This window comes from Anastrepha obliqua, chromosome 4 (assembly GCF_027943255.1).
Source record: "Anastrepha obliqua isolate idAnaObli1 chromosome 4, idAnaObli1_1.0, whole genome shotgun sequence".
Taxonomy (NCBI): Eukaryota; Metazoa; Arthropoda; class Insecta; order Diptera; family Tephritidae; genus Anastrepha; species Anastrepha obliqua.
In genome coordinates, this window is record NC_072895.1 from 56405986 (window position 1) to 56415155 (window position 9170).

Genomic DNA, 9170 nt, shown 5'->3' on the forward strand with positions numbered 1-9170 from the left:
TGAAATGCCATAAACGACTACCCTTATGAAAAAATTTCGTTTTATGACCTGCAATCGCTTCCGATAGAGCGAAAAGACTTAAACATTGCCGTCTGTGGGCGAAGACCATGAATAACAGCGCCGGCGGGAACGTGTTAAATAATCCATCAAGAAATGTAATAAAAATATTTGAATTTACTGTTTAGTTAGAAATTACTTGAGAATGTATAATAAAATTTAAATTCATGGCTAAAATTAATGAAACATGTCTTCCTCTTATTGTTGGAACTATTACATGGGCTGAAGTATTTATCCTCGATCGAGCTTTATACGAGGTGTGTTCAAAATGTATCGCGAATTTTGTGTATTTTCAAAAAATATTTTTTTATTCATTAATATCTATTTATATTATCCATATTATATTTATATCCATCGATGTGTGAGCAGGGGCGTTATCGTGTTGCAAGAGCCAATTTTTGTTCTTCCACAAATCCGGGCGTTTCTGGCGGATTGCTTCGCGCAAATTGCGCACAACTTGCAGCTAATATTCCTTATTGACCGCTTTACCCTGTGGCAAGAACTCATGATGCACAACGCCCCTGCAATCGAAGAAAACGGTAAGCAAAACTTTAACATTCGACCGAACTTGGCGCGCTTTTTTCGGTCTTATAACTCCTGGTGACGCTCAAGCATGCATGTCCATCATGTGTGTGCGTGTCGGGTGCATGACGCTAATATCTAAAATTTTCGATTTTCCTCATGCAAAAGCCGACAACAAGAATGTGTGACACGAAGCAAGTACGTGTGTCAACCGACACGCACACATATATGTAAGCTGTTGGACATGCATGCTTGAGCGTCTCCAGGAGCTATTAGTTCGTGCGGCAGATTCCATTGAGATGATTGAGCTTTGATTTTCACGTCATAGCCATAAACCCACGATTCGTCACCAGTTATGACCCTCTGGAGCAAATTTGGGTCGTCGCGGACAGAGTTCAACATCTCATTAGAAATGTTCATGCGATGCTGCTTTTGGTCGAAATTGAGCCCAAATCATTGAAAAAAATCGAATGGCACGAGCCAATCTATATGTCTAGGTCCGCAGCAATTTCTCTAACGGTGCTTCGACGATTGGCCAATATCATTTTCTTCACTTCATCAATTTTTTCGTCTGTTGTTGAAGTGCTCGGACGGTCGGCACGCTTTTCATCGTTCACATCTTCTCGGCCTTCTGAGAACATTTTGTACCACCCGTTGCTTTGGTTAAAAGTAGCTTCTCCGTATGACACAGTCAACGTTCGGAATGCATCCGCGCACTTAATTTCGTTTTTCACACAAAATTTGATACAGGTTCTTTTATCCATCTTTTTGAATAGGTAAAAATCGAAGACGAGCCGAAACACGTGCAAGTAAAGCAGCTGTCAACAATTACTGAACATTCAAAATGGCCGAACTCGTCGGTCGAAACTCGAATATACGTAATCTGCGAAATTTCAAAATTCGCGATACTTTTTGAGCACACCTCGTATCTGCGAAGATGATAGTTGAAACCGGATTCATCAATAAAAATTATTTTCTCATGACCTGTTCGAATGCCCCCGAGCGTTCTCAGTTTATCCTTGGGGAGGCTTACGAGTTTTTAAAACTCTTTTGGTTGTAGCCTCCCATTCGTTCCGACGTTCTCTGGATAAACTTTTGAGTTCTGATTTTTAACAAAGTTTTGAGCCGTATTTCCAGTTTCAATCAAATTAATTTCTATACATTAATATTCAGTTTTGGCGCTTCACAGCTATTGTACTATGTCTATTTGGCGCTGCATTTTTCATATGAAAAAAAAAATCCACTTCACTGGCGATATTTGTTGTTGTTGTAGCAGCATAAACATTCCCCATACATATATGGGCGATATATGTGTTTTAGACCGATGTACAGTGTTCGGTCTTCATAAAACGGTGGACAAAAAATAGAAAATATATATGTATTAGTAAGCAAATGAAAGTTTGGCCGAACGTTCTTAGATTATGAACAGACTGCTTTAGCTGTTAATCTCAACTAATGTGGATAAAGAGCACATTTATCGTATACCAGCAGGTCATGTTACCACTTTTTAAATAAATAAAAATAGTTTAGGTTGAAGAAGTGAATGTGAGACATCCCATAGAGACCTAGATGAAATAGGGATAATAATATATTATATTTGTACTATGAGTTCTATGTCCAAACTTGATCAAAAAATATGTACCTTTCATATTTTCACGCATACTGTGCGGCGCCCAAGGTTGATTTCACTTTCATTATAAACGCATAATTTACACTACTGACGCTTAGTTACGCTTTGAAAAAAAAGAATATAAAGTGGGGCCCCTCCATCCCATATATCTTCATACTAAAACTGAAAACCGAAAACTTATAGTTTTTAGTAAAAGGGTTAGTGTTGTCAGACACCTCAAAACAGAACGAAGGCCATATGGAGGTAGAATTTTACAGAGGCGCTAAAGAGCTGCTTGTAAGTTTGTAGAATTTTCGCGTAGGCCTCCTTTCCATGTAGCAAACAGACCACCTGCTAAGAACAGACCACTCAGTATTGAAGTGGTTACTCCAGCTCAAACATCCAGAAGGAAAAATCGCATGGTAGATCGAAATGCTGCAAAATTTCGGCTTCAATATCGAGCATCGTAAAGCGGAACAACATAGAAGTGCTGATGCACTGTCTTGGCGACTTTGTTCTACACATTGTATCCATTACTTAGGAACAGTAGAGGGATCCGAAGAAATAGTCGACATTGATGCAACACGTTGATGAGTGGCAGCTCGATGCAATAAGAAGTAAATTGAATGATGCTGAGCTGAAAAAAATCTTGGAAGTGAAAGAGGTTGAAGGAAGACCATCAAAAAACTGAAACGCAATGAGTCAAGCGGAGGTCTTCTAGGTACCACTAAAATGTTGGAGTAGTTAAAAAGCAGTTTTACTGCGTAAATTGCAGAGAGTCAGTTGACGACTTCATTCAAAATTGCACAAAGTGTTTGGCAGCGAAAGGTCCAAAGAAGAAAAGTCGTGGAAAACTACTGCAATATAACGCCGGCTCACCATTTGAGCGAGTGAACTCGGATGTGGCAGATCCATTTCTAACTAGTGATTCCGGCAACAAGTGTAGACTCTTCCAAACGAAAAAGACAAAACCATTGGTGAAATTTTTGTGCAGAACTGGGTGACTAAGATGTATTCAAGTGTCTTCAGTATTGGGAAAGGAGAGTTATCGGGCGATAGTACTCCCTTTGGTTGGCGAAATTTCCAGGTTTCAATAGTTAGGCTACTCTCACTGCTTTCCACTTGTCAGAAATTATGCGAGCGTTTGTGAGATATCCTCCTTCAAATAGACCCAGGTTTTTCATCATCAACAGGTTAATTCTGTCGGGCCAATGACTTTTGAAGCTTTCGTTTTGTTAATGATTACCTGCACCTCATCTCTGGAGAAAGCAAGTGGCGCACTGTTGTTTGATAGTTTGTGCAACAGTCTGGTGGCACGATGCTTGGACCTATCGACCGGCGGATGTAATGAGTAATGTTGCTCGGGTGAACTCTGACAAATCGAAAGGCTTATATTTGTGGTGTTGGATGGTTGGACCAAAGCATTGCTTGAGGGGGGCTAGGGGTGCCGGGTAGCGGGAGCACCATGGGACCAAAAATCGTGGGGACCACTACCTTTGCGTCTCTAGGCCTGAGCAGATCTTAAGGTTGCACCACCCATGGTACGGGTTGTATCAAACCGATGTGGAGTTTGGGTTTAGCCGACTTTGGCAAACACAGCGGAAGTAGACTTCGAGTATAGTATTGGCTCAATTCCAACCCTAAGGAGAAGTATTGGCAGCAGTCTTGCTGGATGGAGCTGCTCCAGCAACGATAAACGAAGGGCGAGGATCAGCGCGCTAGACAGAGCTAGCTTGAAGTAGCCCCTGATCGGGGAAAACCCGAGTTATTCCGGTACGTAGAAATGGCTGCCATGGGTCATTCTCTTAGATCCCCTTATCATCTGCTTTGGGCAAAAAGTCATTGGTTTATTCCGGCGAGGGTCAGAACTGTGTAATAGCCGTAGTGATGTGAAGGAGAAAGATGCATACGTATATTCCTCGATGTACAAAATGCAAAGGAGGCGCTATTCTCGTACCGCTATTGCGTCTTCAGTGAATTTGACAGAATAGCTGTGTGTGCGACGTCAAACTTCATGCATATAGAGAAACTTTTGCCGCCACAATTTTGCGAATTCTCTTTTGGTGTTGTCCATATGTTGCTTACAATTGTTTTAGTTTGTGGTCTACAGTCAATAACGACATTGAGACACAAACACGAAACGATTGTTCGAGCCCCTCTTCTATAAGTTACGAGTTGCTTCAACAAAGTTGCTCTCTATGAACGTGATATTACGCAATTACACCAGTGAGACGGAACACCTCTTTCCCACTAAAGTCTGTTCAGCGTTACCGGAACGATCCGGATTTATATACTGTCACTCCAGCAGCTTTCCCTGTACATGCATGGGGAACAACAACAAAAACGTTATGATGGACGCAATATTTTATTCTATCTTTCTTGCACATTATTCAATATATCCGCGTAAATTTTATATACTACAAATATCCGCTCATCGGGAACCACTTAAGTTAAATAGAAACAAAATTTTCTGGGCATATAGTGGACATTTGTGGTTTAAGGTTGAATTCCTTATAAAATAATCTAAAGAAGCAGTTGGATACTGAAATTTGTTGTGGATTTTAATTTCAAAATAATAAAATTTGATTTTATTTGTGATATATGTATACTTGTATATATTATATATATATATAAGTAGTATAGTTGCATAACAAGCTTTTATTCAAAAGTATTTAAACTTACATCTGTATTAATCTTACAATACAATGCCATCAATTATGTAGTTCTATTGAATGCAATTACCAAATACTCTCAGCTTTTACTGTAGTTTTCTCTTATAAATGTACAGTACTTATTAAAAGTATATATAATATTATTGTAACAAGTTCTGATTTAATTATATGTATGTAGGTATACATTTATTTACAGTCTACTGTACTCTATGAAATGATATTGTTTTAACAAATATTATTTTTAAGTATCTCAATTAAATTTGTTTAGGTGAATTTTTCGAATCCCTTTAAACTAGAGCTGGCCATTGCATAGGCACACGTACCTATTTATTCTCTTCTGATTTCACACGTACACGACAAAAGCAGCGCTGCTTTCACAAATACATTAGCGTAATCTATGAAGTAGTGTTGCCGGCGCTTATTATCTTGCTGTGATCGCTCTCAATGACCGTGTTCATACAAGGAAACTTTTGTTGCTTCCACTTTACGAATTCTCTTATTTAGTGTTGTCTCTAACTTTCCTACAAGGCAACTCCGTTGCTGTAATTGTGTTGAAAAGAATGAGAACATTGAAAAGAACGAGAACACAAAGCATGTAAACGAAGCATGAGCAACTCGGTGCGTCTCTCCTTTCTTCGTATTCCCCTCTTCCAAAAGTTACTAGTTGAAGCAACAAACGTTGTCATGTCCGAACCCGGTCAATCGATACACAAATTTTAAGCAACAAAGCCGTAACAGCAGTCTAACGGTCGCACAATAACAAGATCCCTTAGAAATTACTAGATATGAACATGAACTTAGTATTGAAGTATTATTTAATAATTCGAAAATGTATACATTTCATTTCCATTATTTAGTTTTATTACCAATATTACGTTAATAAAATACGTACATACATAAATAAAAAAGATATATGTAACTACCTTAAAAATGAATTCTTTAATATTATTCCAAGCTTTTATATTTACACACTTAAAAATCAATTTTCATTGAATTCAAAATTAGAATATTTATACATTTAATTTAACAAATTTTACATTTTAATTTAATTCTACACAAAATTTTAATTAGAAATCTAACCAAGAAGTTTAAGTGAAATAACCTGTGTATATTAAAAGGTTAGTTGTTCAATGTAATCTCTGCCTTTCACATTATTTACATAATAAAAAAATTTCCTTCCTACAATTAGCAACTCAAATGCGTTAATAACAGACGCGTGAGCGAATCGCTCTCTTCATTCTCTCATCGTTTATCAAAATTTACATATGTGGTTGTGTGAGTCATGGCCAGCACTGTTCTAAACGATTAATGATCTATCGAAAGAAATTTGTATTTGTTTCTATGGCAAAACGAATTTCATTAACATATATTTATAAATAATTAATATTACATATTTTGACGCAAATGAAAACATAAATTAACAAAATACAATTTTTCAATAAAAAAAAGAAAATATTTTCATAGAATATACAATAAAATAAGTAAATGTTTTTTCTATGGTTTTTTTAATTTATGTATATTTCAAATAAGGATGACAAAACTAATAACCGAAGCAAGTGCGAAACAAGAAGCATGCGCTTAATATTGTAGACAAATTATTAGTATGAGAGAATTTGCGCTGCGACCTGAAAGATCTATGGTGCATTTGGTTATTGGGTTTTATTTCCTCCTCTGCTAACATACATATGTTTAATAATAGAATAATACAAAATAAAAGTTTTGTAGCAGCATAATCATAATTCATTATTCTACTTAAATATTAAAAAAAATATATAATATATATTTTTTTGTACTTAGCTCTGCCATAAGTTCTGTTACAAGTTAAGTCCGTTATAGATATGAAATTATAATATTTTTTAATAAAGCTAATTTAATTTTCATTCGAAAGGGTAAACATTTACTTTTACAGAAGCCTTCCAACGATTCTTCTTCTTCTTAATTGTCGCGATAACCGCTTACGCGATTTAGGTCGAGTTTAACAAAGCGCTCCATTCGTTTCTTTCTCGCGCTAACCGGCGCCAGGTGGACACACCAAGTGAAGCCAAGTTCTTCTCCACCTGATTTTTCCAACGCAGAGCAGGTCTTTGTTGTTGTTGTTGTAACAGTAATACAAGCCCTGTCAGTGGAGTGTATATTACCGGTCGTCTTCGCCTAACTCATCTGAAGGTAGGCCCAGGAAACATGCTGTTCCGATGGGTTAGGTCCAGAGGGAGAGGAGTGTTAGATGAGTGGGTTTTGAGGGGCATATGAAAAGGTGGTTAGTGTCGTGCGAAGTTCCTTCACATGCAGGACATATGTTTAGTATGTCGGGGTCAATTCTGGATAAGTAGGAATTTAACCTGCTACAATATCCAGAACGTAATTGTGCCAGTGTTATGCGGGGCACACGCTGCAGGGGATGGTTGGACTCCGATCACGGTATTCGGTGGTCGGAAGCTTAAGAAGGTGGTGACGGTTTCCCGATGAATGTCGATTATTGTCTGTCTGGTCCAGTAGATGTCTGTTAGTTTTGTCCTGTATCTCGTCGGCGTAATTGAGAAGGTGTCTCCTGACGTACCTAGGAGGTGGCTCTGGCTCAAGCAGGTGTTTGCAAGGGGGAAATCTGCAGTAGCACCCAAGTGCAAACTGTTTGCTGAGTAGATAACTGTGACTCGTTGTGAAGGTGTTGAAGAGGGTGTTTGGCGAGTTTGGAGCTTTATCCACTGCGTGACACTAGTTCCAGGCGACCAGACAGGCGCAACATAGTTTAAAACCGGCCGGCCAATTGCCTTAAACGTCGCTAGCAACAGTTCTTTGTCTTTGCACCGAGTGCTGCCGGCAAGCGATTTGAGAACCTTGTTGCGATTTTGGACTTTAGTAGCACTTGCTCTTGTGTGCACAGAGAAGGCGAGCAACTGTCAAGGAGGCCTTCTTCTTACTCTGATACCACCAGCTGGTACCGCATCGAATACTTTCAGAGCCGGAGCGGTTGTATCCATTCGAACGACATGGCCTAGCCAACAAAGCCGCTGGATCTTTATTAGCTGCGCTATGCCTATGTCGACGTAAAGTTCATAGCCTGCGATATTCGCCGTCGCCAATGTCCAAAAATCTTCCTCAGCATTTTTCTCTCAAACACTCCAAGGGACGTTTCATCGGACATTGTCATCGTCCACGCTTTTGCGCCATACGTTAGGACGGGCATGATGAGAGCCTTGAAGAGTTAGTTAGTTAATTTTGTTCGTCCATAGAGGACTTTACTACTCAATTGCCTACTTATTCCAAAGTAGCACTTGTTGGCAAGAGAGATTCTTCATTGTTATAGACCTTTAGTTATTGATCGATTAGGCCTTTCAGTTACTGCAGCACGCACGGTTTCCATGGATATTGATGTCGCTGCTCGAACCAAAGATTCTTTGAGACTCTCCAAATTTCTGCGAGGCCTTCGACATGCCATATTCTCCAAATCTGCCCACAAACTGTAGTTCAACGGATTCAGATCTGGACTTCTTCTGTGGCTATGAACCCAGAAATATTGTGCTTAAGCCACTGCTGGGTGGTTTTTCCTTATGGGCTGGAGTGGAATCTTGCTGGAAGAACCAACGCTTTCCATTCAAGAGAGAACTGCTCAACTATTCACTACGCCTCATCATTTCGTCATTTGTGAAAAAATATTTTCATGGAAAAACGATCGATCGTGCGGTAAACCAATATTTTCGAAATATTAAGTTTTTTTCAGCAATTCGTAAATCTCACTTGTGGTTTTATCACACTTTTGCAATGCAATCACTACAATGCGATTTTCCTTAGCTCCTCACTCCATTGTTAACAAGTGAAATTTGGCACGAAACTGAGTATAATTTATGAGTAGGCAATGCATACGAACAAAAGCAGAAATAATGGAATTTTTTTCTGTTTGTCACAGAATTTATGGCAAGACTAAGTGTTTTAATATTTTTTTAAAAGTGTGCCATTAAGTCAGCATTAATTAATAAAACTTAGAACTAAAAAGAAAAAATACTACAATACTCAATTCAATACTTTGCGCCTTTTTAGTGCTTATTTGTTTTAAATATTTGCTTATTATAAAATTAAGTATTTAATCCACGTTTTTGCATTATATAGCATATTTTATAATTTCTGCTTATTTTTTGAGATTTTTTATTTTGTGTTTTGTAACAATTGTATAAAACAGTTTTATATTTCACTATCTGCGTTTAATTTTTTTTACATTTTTTTACTTTTTAATTTTTTTGATTGTTTTTTTTTTGTTTCTTAATTTTTTTTTTTACTTTTTTAATTTGTATTACTTCTAATTGATTTTATTGTAT